Consider the following 14611-nt stretch of genomic DNA (forward strand, 5'->3'; position numbering starts at 1 on the left):
ACCAAACTATAATGTCAATATCATGTCTTCCTGTTATGTTAAGCATTGTTCAAATTAAATTATGTCATTCAGGTGGAAAAAACCTCACATTTAAAAAATGGGAAAGGTTTTAACAATACGGCTTTTAAAGATGCCAGAAAAAGTCTCAGAGTAGTCAAAGTTTCCTCTGTTTACATGTTGCACGTTTTTACCTTTCTATATAAAAAATGGTTCATTGGAAAGAGCTTGTCGAGATCAGAGTGATGCCATGGCCTGAACGCCACTTTTATTAAGGAAACACTGTTTTGAAACTACAATTACCCTGTTCAGTCTCCATTAAACTGCAATTGCAAATAACCCACCTGGATTTATATTGTTTCATGGCTTTTGCATTGATCCAACAGAGCAGAGAGTCGGCGCTTCTGCCCCTTTTTCCGGGGCAACTTTAACTTTTAATATCTGGCAGTTTTTCAGGGCCATGCGATTCACGGATGTACACTGATGGGACGGTAAAGGAAACGATTGAACAGCTGATGGTTGCTCTACATGAGCAGACAGTTTGACTAATTTGCTCAAATTGGCTCAAGAATTATTCTATCAAAAGCAGGCGATGGAAACTTACTACTAATTTCACAGGCGATGCTTGTGTATTACATTCTAAACTCAAAATATCTATCCTTTTTTTGAGAACTACATGCTGAACAATACCTTTGTTTTACAAACACAGTGAACACTGCTCATTCTGATAGTTACATTCCTATGATATTTACTGACACTACTCTGAAGTAAACACATTATCTGAGAAGGGGGAGAGCAAAACCAGCCTTAGCTTTAGTGGAATAAAAAAAAATAAGCAAATTTTTCCTCCAAGGTGAGATGGTGACTGCTGTGTAAACACAGAGAGTTCTGCTGTTACACACACACACACGCACACACACACACACACACGTAGACTTTTGGGGGACCTGGTGTTGACAATTTTTGTTTCTTTCGTCTTGAACTTGAATGCCTTCTTCTTTGATTTAAAGTTAGATAATATAAACTGAAGGCTTGTGCCTTAACCCTCGCAAATAAAAAGCTTGAACCAATCTGTTGTTTGTGTGTGTGTGTGTGTGTGTGTGTGTGTGTGTGTGTGTGTGTGCGTGTGTGTGTGTGTGTGTGTGTGTGTGTGTGTGTGCTCAGTTTCTCTATTTCTGGACAGGAAGTAGACGGCAGCAATGAAGCTTCAGCACAATCCATTATGACTCTCAGATCATTACACATGTCAATGTAGTCAAAATAACAGTTGAGATGCTTAATTTACAGGTTAGCTGACATGTTTGGCCAAATCCTGTCTCCAAAATCGGGATGGAAGTAAAATAGTTAAATGACTCAAGATTTGATGAAGAGGAAGTGCCGACCTCATGGTGCTTCGGCAGCATGTGCAATGACAAATGTTGCTTTTCTGCCAGAACTTCAATTTCGTTTTGCTTTTTGATAATAAAACCAAAGAAACACTTGAATGTTCACTGAACTACAAGAAAATAAAATTTTATTTAGACAAAAAAAATCAATGCAAGGACACAAAAACATAAATTGGGTGCTAACGGTCAGGTTTTTAATGTTTTTCAAACTATGATCCTCAAGGTTTAGCGATATGGACTTAAGTTTTTGTCGTAGTATTGCAGTGACTACTAATAGAACCAATTGTAATACACTTTGTAGGTGTGGTTTGTGTCACTAAACTGCGTTTAAGTATTCATTTTTCTTTTTCAAATTTGTTATTTATTTATCCTCTTAGTGAAAATAATCTTGACTATACAGTCAGTTTTGGGTCTTTCTAAACTTTAACTGGAATTTATCGTGATGACAATAAATCAAGATTCTTATGGCAAGAAATTGATCACAAATGATAAACGATACAATACATATCAACCTATAGTTGAATTTAAGTCGAAATGTTAAGTATGTGGCACAAAATGTCAGGTTGAAACTGGCAAAAAGACAAAGTTAGAGAGAGCGTCTTGAAAAAGGCAACATTCTCACCTTTTAACACGACTTTATCTAATATGAAAAGAATCCCCAGTGCATCATTGTGAGGGACAGAAAGGAAATCAGCAGCCAGGCTGATAAGGCTGCAGAGCTGTTTGATCTGAATCTTTTCAGCTTTTTTTTTTTTTTGCAACTGTGAAACAGTCAATTGCTAACACTGATTGAATCAAAGCAGCAAATTGTCAACCTGATGCTTTGTCCAACCAATTATTTAGATCTGCGGATGCTGTTCAGACAAGAGAAAAACCCGACGAGCTCGTAATGTGCTCAATGCTATGCAACAAAAAAGTTGTGACGTATTCAGATCAAACTGACAAGTGAATAATCTTTACGTTATTTTAGAGACAAAGCACAATGCGGGTGAGAGACTGTGGCGCATTCACCTGTTTTTCAAAGCACGGAGCCCATTGATGCAGTTCGTATTGATTTTTTTGTTGTTTTTTTTTCTCCCCAGTCTACCTTTTTCTCCACCAAGGCAGACGCTTTCCAGCCCTAATCTTTCCCCGGCTGATAAACACAGCCGGCTGATGCAGAGCGAGAGGCGCAGATTAATTCAAAGGTGTCCTCGTCTCATTCACACGGGGGAAGGGGTCAGAGGGAGCGGTGGAAAACAGGCGAGTTCATCCAGAATCTGAGCCGAGGCGACAGGTGAGCAGCGGCGGGTGAAAGGTTGCCGTGGAGGCGGGAGACTCGTTGCTGCCGAGCCGTTGGAGATAATGGGGTTCGGAGGCAGGTCGGAGGTCAAGCAAAGGATGTGACCAGTTGTGCGTGTGCGCCGTAAATGGCGGCCCAGAGCGTGCGGCCAACGTGTGCGTTGTGAACACCACAGGTTTATGAGCATTTTTAAACAGAGAGAAAGCAGCGGCTTGTTGTGGAGGACGAGCTGCATGACCTGCTGTGGGGGGGAGGGAGCCAATGAGCAGGAGATGGAGGCTAAGCAGCAGAGCCATTAGCCACGCATGGTTAAGAGCTGAGCGGCCGGAAGCGAGCAACACGACCGGGTTTTTGCTGCAGAAGAAGTACAAACAGGTTGGCTCACGTACAGATCCATGAACACACACAGCGCGTTCCCCTCGCGAGTAAGAGATTGCCGTGTTTTTGACCGTCTACATAGCAATGTTCTGAAATCCAGTTGGACGTGCTAGCGGACTAGCAGCTAGCGTTGTTTCATTCAGACAACAAATCAGCGGGTCTACGGCTAACTCCATATCCTGTGGTTCATATGTGAGATAAAAGATGAAGCACTGAAGACAAGCACCAGACGTCAGGCAGTACAACAACCGGTTACCATGGTGACCGAACAAGGGCTAGAGATTACTGACTAAAGAGTCGCTTTGGATTTCTCTTCATTGATGTCCTTTGGAAAAAAAAAAACTTTTAATGTTAATTTCTATTACATCTGAATAAATTGACCTAAAAAATTGCCTGCAAAAATTCTCCTTCAAAAAATTTGCCTTAAAATGTGGTGACCCAAACCGAAAGTAACTTCTGTTTTTTGGAAGTTTTTAGACTAGCACTGCTTTGGCCATATAAGGACCATCTTTTGATTTTTGGTGTGACTAATGTCACATTAGCACCACCTGTTGATGCCGTATAAATATTACAGTGCTGTTCTATGAGATACCAGAGACCCCGAAGACTTTATATATATATATATATATATATATATATATATATATATATATATATATATATATATATATATATATATATTTTTTTTTTTTTTTGTCGTTTTTTTTAATGGAAGAGAAAATATGTTAGAAAATATTCAGACTAGTGTTGCTGGAGCAAAACAACAGAACAGCTCACACATCTCACCATGCAGTCAGTCAGCTGTATTAATCACAGGAGAACTAAGTTACTTACGGTCCATAACCCAAAAATAAACGCGAGTCTGGGAAAGCTGCAGTGGATGCTCGGCCCATTAGACATTATGCTTCATTCATAAAAAATGAGGCAAGTTCAGCATCATCAAAAAGCTTCTCGGAGACGCCTCAATGAGACAGGACGGTTGAGTCGTCAACACAGGCCATGTGTCACCAGAGTGAGGCGAGCTGGATTGTTTTCCCGACGTCACCTGGAGGAAAAAATTGTTTTCAAATGTAAAAATGTAGGCGTTTATATGAATTTTACCCTCAAATAAATGATCCATAATAATATCTTTAAAACCTAAACATTATGTGTGAGTTAGTCCCAGTGCAAAATTTCTGTTTTTTGGCTACTTTGACCTAAATAGGGAAGAAACTGGGATCACGTTGAGCGCCGGTCTCGTTCTGTTTTCTTTGCTAAAACGAAAGGAACCCACGCACCGAGGGAGAGACTTCGGCGTTATCTTTATTTATTTACTGGTTTGTTTTCTGATTTATTTCATGCCAAATGTTTCTAGAGAGAGAGAGAGAAACTTAATGGTGCCATAAATCACTGAAGCTTTTGCTTAGTTCAGAAGAAAAAGAAAAGTTTTGCACGCACTTGTGGTATTAATTTATTCACACTGTACGCTTCCACCGAAAACCTGATGGCGTTCCACACGCGCGGCTCTCGATAATATAAATTCATCAGCTCGCCCACCCCTGCTTTCGAGACGTAAATGCAGACCTTTAATGCAGCATGCCAATCCAGCTTGTGTTTTTCAATTAAAGTGCGTGAACATGGTTGAGGCAGAAGGAGGCTGACAGGCCAGTAATTATAGGTGCTGCTTTTAAGCTATCACTCTCGGCTAATGGCAGACCTGTCACATTCCCAGCTCTGATGGCACAAGCATTAATCACCACAACTGTCTGGACAATCAAAGTGTGCGGAACAAACTCAAGATTCCAACCGTCACAATCTGGCGGGCTATAAAAAGAAGATGGTATTAAAAAAAAAGAGAGAAATAAGAGTTTAAAAGCCATTTAGAGCTATCTCGAAGCTCCAAAATGAGGCTGCAGTATGTGAACGCGATAAATCTGTTTATGCAGGCCAATTAGTATTACTCATCCAGAGACTATGGTTTCTATTAGCGACAGAGGTCTGGTTCGCTGTGATTCCTCTCGTCAAAGCTGGTTCTCTGCTTGGACTTCACATGTTGAGTTGCGTTTTCTTATTCTTCAGGTAATACAGTTTCTAGAAACACAATATTAGATACTACTTTGCTTTCAAAGTGGCTTTGGAAATGTAGTGATAGCATCGCACAGCTGCTGCCGGTGAACACGGACGATGCGACTATCCAGTTCCTCCGCATCCCAAAGGTTCTGTCTTGCATTCAGATCAGGTGACTGTGGCGCCAACTGAGAACATGAAATCTATGGTCGGAAACCAGATTGAGATTATTTCAACATTTGGATTCGCTGCTGGATTCTGCTGGAGTAGCCATCGGAAGATGGGGATTCTGCGGTCATAAAGGAATGGACAGAAACAACGCTCTCACACGTCAGAATGAATCTATGATTTGATGTTTTTGTGCCATATTCTGACCCTCAAACGAGAATGTTGCACCTGAAGCCGAGATTCGTCAAACCAGGCAACATCTTTACAATCTTCTTGTCTGGTGGGCATGTGGAAACTGTAGCCTCAGTTTTCTGTTCTTAGCTGACAGGGTGGCAACCATAATGTGGTTTTCTGCTGCTGTAGCCCAACTGTTTCAAGGTTCAACACGCTGTATGTTCAGAAATGGAGTTCTGCATACCTTGGTTGTAAGAATTGGCTATTTTAGTTACTGTTGCATTTCTCTCTGTTGCATCATCTGGGGGGGAGAAAAGCCTAAAAAATGTTCCTCAGACATTAACAAGGCGATTTCATGAACTGCTGAACACCAGATGTTTTTTTTTCTTTTTTTGAACCATGCTCTGATAAGAAGAGTGTTTGTGTGTGAAAATCTCAGTAGATCAGCAGTTTTTGCAACAGTCTAACTTCTCTGGCATCAATAACCGTGTCGCATTCAAAGCCAGTAAAACCGTCTTTCTTCTCTAAGCTGATCCTCAGTTTGAGCTTTGGCAAGTTACACTTCTAAGTGCATTTACTGCCACGTGATTGGCTGATTCACCTTTTGCGTTAAAAAACAGAAAAACACCTAAAAATACCAGTTGAGTGTTTGTGACATTAATTAGAGATTTTTAACTCCCCGTTGGTAAAAGTTGCATATAGAAACGGGATGTGGGCATTGTGACAAGAAATTTTGCTAGGCGATAAATTGTTCCAGAAATTATCGCAATAAATGATAATATTGTTATTTTGAGACCATCTACAAGTTATACATTTATAATGACATAATAATGCAAGTTTGACATCTCAAAGAGAAGTAAACGTTGTGTAAAGAACCCTGGTTCACTCGCATGTTCTTCTGGATATAGATGCTACTGAACTTGAATATTTAAAAACACAACAACCAAAAACAATAAATTAATAAAAAAAATACACAAAACAAAAAAATGGATTATGAAGTCTCTGTAAGCATAATGGCCATTCAAAAAAATATTAATCATCAGAATAGAAATGATCAGGCTCATTTTAATTTATTATGGGATTAAGTGATAAAATTGATTATTGCGACAAGCTTAGACAGACTTTTACTTTTAAACTGAAATTTCTACCAGAGACTTAACTTGAAGTTTACCAATTACAGACTTGTAAATCTGGGTGGATTTTATGTTGTTTCAACATCGTCGCAATTTTTCTCTTTTTCACAACCAGGAAGTTGCATTAGTTTCCCTAATAAGAAAGGGGAAACTGAATGAGCATTCAGCCAGCTGACTGGCAGTGCACAGCAACAGGAGGAGTGAGGACGTTTAGCATTTTACCACTGTGGAAAACTGGAGTCTCATTAGAAAGAGCTTTGATCCGTAGGGACGGTTCAACAGAAAACGACTGTATTGTCCCCCACAGAACGGGAAACTGGACTCAGCTGAAATCACAATCGACGGGAGAGAATTCAAATAAAACCGAAAACCAGTTCACGCCACCGAAAGCCTGACTGGAGCGATCTCAGCGACGGACGGATGACGCCTTGGAAGAAAACTCCTGCAAGCTGATCGCAGCTATTTGTTCTCCAGCAAATATTCTAACAGAACCCTCTTTTACACAGCAACAACAACAAAAAAATTACAAGACGTTGTTTTAGCGTGTGTGGGCGTAAAAATGACAAATGGATGATAGCCAGAGGTACTGGAGCTCCTTGTAACAGCAGATTCAGGGGCACTTTAAAAAGCATCAAACAGAAGCGGTGATTCTCCCAGCTGGGCAATTTGAGAACAATCAGCGTGAATTGTCGAGAAGCTTCTCCTGGCAAGACGGAGGCACTGGTACCATTGTTCATGTCAGCAGCACTAAACATTCGACGGAGAGAGTTGGGGGGGAAAGGGACAAAAAAAAGAGAGGAGAAAGAGGATGCAAAGTAACAGATGGAGAGAAGAGAGGCAGCCAAGAGGAGGGGGGGAAAAAAAAGAAAGTTTGTCTTGATATTAGGCTTCCCGTGTTAAATTAACCACTGAGCTGTTGGTCGATGGCCTCAATAATCTGCTCTGTTGACCGTGTTCTCAGCTCCCCTCTGAACATTTAAATGTCCACAAGTAATCTGTCTCGATCAATCAGGTTGCCGTCAGACGTAAGGTTTCACACTAAAGACAAACAAGCCATTTAGTGCATTTAGTCACGCTACACTATTACATGAAGCTTCTTTGCGAGCGGTTTTTACAAAAAGGCGCAATTTAGATTTGGCTACATAGTCAGCCTGCAGCAATTGGACATGGAACAAGGCTAGAACAGGATAAAAAGAAATACAGCTCTCTGTAGAGACTTAAAAAAAGGAACTAACCATTGCACTTGAACAGGCAGATATAAACAAAGCACAGATTCCTCATTTCATCCAGGAGTGAACAGGAAGCAACATAAAAACTACTGAAGAGGGAAGAGGATGTTATATAGGATGTTATATATACACAATGCCTTGTAAATGCAATGTAAGTATCATATATTATTGGAATTTTGTGTGATAAATCAGCACAAAGTAGTGCATAATTGTAAAGTGGAAGAAAATATATACACATTTTCCAATTTTGAAGGAGTTAGTCTGAAGTTCCGTTTCCTCCGATAACCCTGCATGACACTAAATGCAGCCCACTGCTGTAAGAAGTAACCCAAGCAGTCAACAAACTACTCTGTGTATAACTTCATCTCAATTTAAATACAACTATTATGTGAAGGCCACAGAACCTTTCTGGAAAATTACATAAGATGTTAAACAAAAAAAGCACAGTCATCAGCAAACTGTCTATCCTGTCATAAGATAAAGTGGTGGGAACATCATCCTGTGGGGATGTTTTTACAACTGTGACACAGAAGTTACTAAAGTTGATAAAAAAGTAATGATTTCCACAACTATAAAAAGAGCTCTGGAACCATTTGTCTGGAGCTACTGGTGTTAGGATAAGGGATTGCTTGAGTTTGGTTTTGGATTTTGTCATTTTTGGTGTTCCTTAGTTCTTTTTCCGTTAGTTCTGCCCTGATTTCAGCTCTTCCTTAGTGATTCTAGTTATGTTTATTTTTTCCTTCTAGTTATTCTCTGTCACTCTTGTATAATTATGTTTCTTTAGTCTCGTTATTCTTCAGTGTTAGGCTTATTTTCTGATCCCCTGGGCTACTTTTGTCTCCCCCCACCTCCTCAGTCTGCCTCCTTCTTCCTCTAATTACACCTGCAATCATTTAGCTCATCAGCCGAGGTCTTTTGTTCAGCATTCAACCTCCTCAGTATTTAGGCTTCTCATCTTCAGCCATTACTTGCCGGATCCTTTCGTCTACCCCTGTCACTTCCTTGTTCTGCCCCATGTTCTCTTCAAGTTCCCTTGCTGGTTCCCTTCTTATGTATTTTGTCTTTTGTTCTTACTCCACATTCCTCCATGGATTTTATTTTTTTTGTTGCAAGTTTTGTTCAAGTATCTTTATTAAATTTCATCATCACCTACTCTAAATCTCCATCCTCTGCATTTGGGTTCACCTACAAACTTTTCATCATGACAACAGGGGCTCATTAAATTCTCCAGAAATAATAAAGAATTGAGCAATGGTTTTAAATGAAAGTTACAATCATACAAGTTTTAATTTAAACCATTAAAATTTTTTTTCCAATAGTAGATACAAACACTGATGTCATCCGTTACTTAAAGGGTCATATTCAGATTATGTCAGTGAATTAGAATAAATGTTCAGATGAGGCCAGTTTGTCAGATTTACGGCATGTTTTCAAAATAACCTTTACATACGTTTCATGAAGTAAACATTTCTGATTTAATATCGTAACTTTAAGATAAGATATTCCTTTATTAATCCCGCAGTGGGGAAATTTACATTGTTACAGAGGACAGAGGTCATGTTTTTTTATTACCTGAAAGTATGAAATCATCAAAATTAACACAAATAAGGGCTTTCAAACATGCAGAAGAGGCTGGATAAACAATACTGGCTGAGACGTACTCCTAGAAAACACTAGAAGCTGTAGGTATGTTGACTCAAGGGGGTTGAATACCAAAATATAATTTTCCTTCCACTTCAAAATGATGAATTGCTTTGTTGACCATAAAACCACACTGCAAAAAGTCCCCTTTCAAAAACAAGAAAAAAAAGTACAAAAATAGGGTATAATTTTCTTAAAATAAGAAAAATTATCTGCCAACAGAACAAGAAAATTTATCTTGTCAAGATTTTCTAAAACAAGAAAAAATATCTAACCAAGATAAACCTACAATATCTTAAAATGAGTGTATTTGTACTTAAAACAAGCCAATTTTACTTATACGAGTAAGATATATTATCTTATTTTAAGAAAAATTATCTCAAGTAAAGAAAATGTTACTTGACACTGAATTTCTTGAAATAGCGTAAAATTTTCTTATTTTAAGGAAAATGTTCTATGTATTAAGAAAATAAATCTCATATATTCTATTTGTATTAGTAAAATTGGCTTGTTTTAAGTACAAATACACTAATTTTAAGATATTTGTAGGTTTATCTTGGTTAGATATTTTTTCTTGTTTTGGAAAATCTTGACAAGATAAATTTTCTTGTTCTGTTGGCAGATAATTTTTCTTATTTTAAGAAAATTATACCCTATTTTTGTACTTTTTTTTTCTTGTTTTTGAAAGGGGACTTTTTGCAGTGATATACCTAAATCTAGTTTATTTTTATTGTTGCATAGGATTAAAATATATATTTTGTCACAGCTTTACTCAAGGTTCTTATGCTAAGACAAACATCCAAAAATTGATCCTGTGAATACTGGAACAAGAGATGTTATTGGCTTGCTGAAATGAAGACATAAGTTCAATTACTTTTAACATCTTTATTACATTTAAGTTTCACATAAACACAATAAAACATGACTACTGGTCAGAATTTAAAGTCTGGATGGGCATCTGATTCTGAAACAATCCTGTAAAATGACAGAACAATGAAGATCTGACACATCTGCTGCACTAAGAGTCAAGCAAACCAAATTGTCCAAAGCAAAAAAAAATCTTGGGATTAGATGTCAACAATAGGAGCTTCCCCCGCAATGAACTTCTTCCAATAAGCCATAGCCTTTTATATGTGGAAGTCTTGCCTCAGTTACGGACGCTGTTCTCAAGACGTCTGTCAGCAGCACAGAGAGGAGTGGTCCCACACACGGATGCTGAAAAGTGTAGTAGCTATGATGTCCTCCTTTCAGAAGATCAGGGCAGGCAGGCATGGTTCCAATGGCCAGTAGAAAGTTGGTTTCACGATCACCACAGAGCTGAAAAGTGGTCTTGTTTGAAGTTGTTGGGTCATCTGCTAATTGGAGCACAGACAGAAAAACAATCACAAAACAAACCACGTTTTAGGGACTAATCAGTGTAATGATGAATCAGTATCATAAATTTCTTACCTCAAGAATGTGAAGGACGCCGTCACTTGCAATTCCCAAAGTTTCTTTTAGATGGTGCAATACGTGATTGACATGTGTCTGGCATAGGCTTCACCATGGCAACAGTTTGGTTTACTTGAAAAATAAAACAAGTCTTATTTTAGTTCATGTGCTCCATTACAATATTACATGAATTCAAGATGACAAGAAAGTTATTTTAATTTAATCAAACAAGGACTACTTAAATTCACCAATCAAAAATAGTGTTTAAAATATTCTGGTAACAGTGTGGAATATCTAACCTTGTAGACTCATTGCATTTAAGTTTTTAAATTACAGCACATCAAACACCCTCAGTTCGTGAAATACTAGGCGGAATTGCCCTTTAACCATTTTCCGAATCAGAAGCTATGAATGAGAAGCCACCTTAGCTATGTTAAAAAATGGAAGCTACCAAGAACTCGTGTCGATATTATTTTTAAGCCACAGCTATTGTGGTTAATAACTGTTCAAAGCTCATATTTACAAGAGCGGCTCTTTAACCGCGGATGAAAATTGGCATTTCACGACATGCTAACTAGCTTCAGTTAGCTTATCTTAGAAAGACAGACAACTTTAAACTTACCTCTGAGTACAGCAGCTGTAGGGTCTATACACGTAAAAAGTCCTCCATCGTCATTCATGTCCAACCGAGATTAGAGAATTTGCCAAAAGAAAATCTTATAAAAGTACAGTAGATAAAAGCTTAGTTAGGCTGTTGCAACTGAATTAACCGTTAATCAGGGCAGTTAAATGATCTCTGGCGTTGCCGTTAGTGATGTGCGGATTGATACTGAAATATCGATTCTTCCGATACCAGAACTTAATTCTTTAAAATCTATTGTCAGATCCAAGGATCAATACTTTCAACACTTTAGTAATTTGAGATAATGTAGATTAACTAGAGTACGTTAAAAAGTAACTAAATTATTGAGATCTTGCCTAAATGAAACGTTGTTAATGGGAACTACTTTTTCTTCCGCTTGGTAAGTATGTAATGTGTAAGGACGTAATGCCCATGCGCAGCGTGCTGCTGACGCTCACTCACTCAGAAATGAACATGTTGACAGATTATTATAAAAGTGACATGGAGCTATTTCAGCTGTCATTTTATAGTAGTTTTAATAATTAAACAAGGATGTGTTTAGTAGGGTTATTACTTTACTAATTTTCTCTTTTTTAGTTTGCAACTCGATTTTCACATGTTTTGTATATTTCAGCTGAATTAAAATAGTTTATAGTAAACGAGATTGTTGTCTCAATGTACTTCTGAGTTTAAAATGAGTGCATCAGAGTACATTGTGTTCTTTTTATGAAGCCAAGATATGGATTACATTTATTTTTTATTTAATTAAGAAACAAATTAACTGTCTTTGCTCAAAGTATGGGATCTGTATTGCCAATACCAGCTTAAATTTTACTCGGTATCGGATCGGAAAGAAGATCTGTTGTATCAAACATTAATACTATCTCACTGACATTTTGGGCGCTTTCCCATTTGGATTGTATGATGTCATAATTAAATCAAACAAATACTACTTGTTATTGTTAGTTTGAACAATAAATTATTGTTCAAACTAATATTAATAACTTATAAAGTAAGAATTTCAAATATAAACCAAAAGTTAAAATATTTATCATGACATTGAGCTAATCAATATTGTTGATTCTAATCTCATTGTGTGGAATACCAGCCATTTCAAATCACACATCAATAGAAATTTTATGACATGTCAGTAAGAGCTCCCACATCTTGCATCAAGAAGATGAGATTAAGGTCCTTAGCAGATGGAAACATGCCAAGAATTATCTTGATATATAAACTGATATTGTCTCTGAAATTGTTGTGTTAAATGTCAACCGTTTAAATATTAAATTATAATTTCCAGTACACTCTGCCAACTTATACAAGAGTATAAGTTCATAGGGGTTTTTATTTTTCATTGTCAATAACACAAAGGATTCCATTTGGACATAGTCTGTTTTAATTATCTGAAGACATTTCATTAAGTATGTGATTTTGCTTTATGTGCTTGAAATAAGAAATTTTTACTTATATAAAATAAGTTCTAGACTTGAAGTTTGATTGGTAAATATTGATATTCTAGATTCTAGCACATATTTACTCATAATAAGTAATATTTTCTTAATATTAAGCTTTTATATCTTACTGAGATAATTAAGTACAAAAACACTTAAAATAAGAAAAATATTCTAACATAAATCCCTCTTGGTGAGAAAAATTATCTTGTCAGAAAGAAAACAAGAAAAATCTCCTTAATTTAAGATATTTAATCTTACTAAGATTTCAGTTTTTGCAGTGCATGGAAGGCCTCAGGGTAGCATCTGCATACATCGTTGCAAGCATGTTGTATTTAATAGCTCAACTTGTCACGGCTGTGATCTTTATAAAAAAAAAAAATTAAATAAAAAAAATCTAACAATTGATCCAGTTACTTCTGATATCGAGCAAAAGCATCAGGACTTCCACTACATGAGTGCCGAGGAATTCATTCAAGCACATTAAAAACGGTCTGTGTACTTTGAGAGCTTCAGTAAAAAAAAAAAAATGAAGAGAATATAAAGCTACTTCAGATGAAAGGTGGCATAAAAATCATTTTAGCAACCATTACACGCTATAACCTGATTAAGCAAAGGATGCACACCATCCACAAAGTCTGCAGGCGTTTTGAAGACGGTCTTGCTCTTTATCGGGTAATTTTCTCAACACAGTCTGATTTAAAACTTATTTTATTGTTTAGTTCCTTGACATTGGGTATGTCAAAGAAGCATAATCCTTTCACTTAAAATATACAAGAACGTACAACAATCAAAGGGAAGGCAGTTTACCAAGCAAACTGAATTTATCACTGATTTATTTAAAGAGCGTCAACACATTCTACTCTAGGATGGTCACAGATTCACTTTGACGTTATGAAAGACGACTGAAAAGCAGCTGGTGATAAAACGTGTTCTGTACGACATGCGGCTCTGTTCTTTGTCAAATGATTCAAAGCCTGTAATTTCCAACCATTGTCTGTCAGCCAGCCGCCAGTGTCAGTCCACCTACCGATGGTTACCACCACCAAAAGATGTCAATATTCACCACCGTCTGCTTTAAGCTAGCCATTTACTGACATAAGTCGAATATAGCCATCAACTCTCTGTGTAGGGACAAATAAGGTTGTTATCTGACATTTCTATAGTTTGTGTAACCTACAGACCATCACCTACAGTCATATTTTTTTGAGGTTAGACCTAAAATAAATCAGTTTGAAACCCACTCAGCAGGCTAGTTTGCAGGCTAGCTGCAGGGTATGGACAGACCGTACATAAATAATCTATGGCTTATAGAGTGCTGCATCCTTGATAACCAAAGGGCTTTGCCTTGGAAAACATAAGGTTGTGGTGAGAACATTAAGTCTGTAATTTGTAGAGCAATGAGCTCTCAGAGGCTGAATCCAAAGCAGGTTTTTATTTAGTTTTTTAAATCTCATTAGCTTTGGTTGCTTAATCGGTCAATACACAGTTGTTGCACACCATATAGTATGTGTAGTCGACCATCATAATCATAGGAGAAAATGCTTACTTTTGGCAAGATGGACATGCATAAATCTCCCTCGCATCGCTGCTTTTACACACTGTCATTTAACCATAAGGAGCTACACCAAAGCCCCTTACGAGTGGTTATTCAATGAGGTAAGCTTGCAT

At 37.5% G+C, this 14611-nt stretch overlaps 1 protein-coding gene and 1 long non-coding RNA gene across 3 annotated transcripts in view; both read right to left on the reverse strand.

Moving 5' to 3' along the window:
• Window positions 1-14611, reverse strand: part of LOC103465092 (cadherin-4-like) — a 321198-nt gene that overhangs the window by 249081 nt on the left and 57506 nt on the right. The window lies entirely within an intron of this gene.
• Window positions 10304-13223, reverse strand: LOC103465091 (uncharacterized). The gene is made up of 2 exons (XR_014087643.1): window positions 11487-13223; window positions 10304-10996 (listed from the first exon to the last, which is right to left on the reverse strand). It is a non-coding gene; the product is annotated as an uncharacterized LOC103465091 (long non-coding RNA).

This window comes from Poecilia reticulata, chromosome 5 (genome assembly GCF_904066995.2).
Source record: "Poecilia reticulata chromosome 5, P_reticulata-male-v2, whole genome shotgun sequence".
NCBI classification, from domain to species: domain Eukaryota; kingdom Metazoa; phylum Chordata; class Actinopteri; order Cyprinodontiformes; family Poeciliidae; genus Poecilia; species Poecilia reticulata.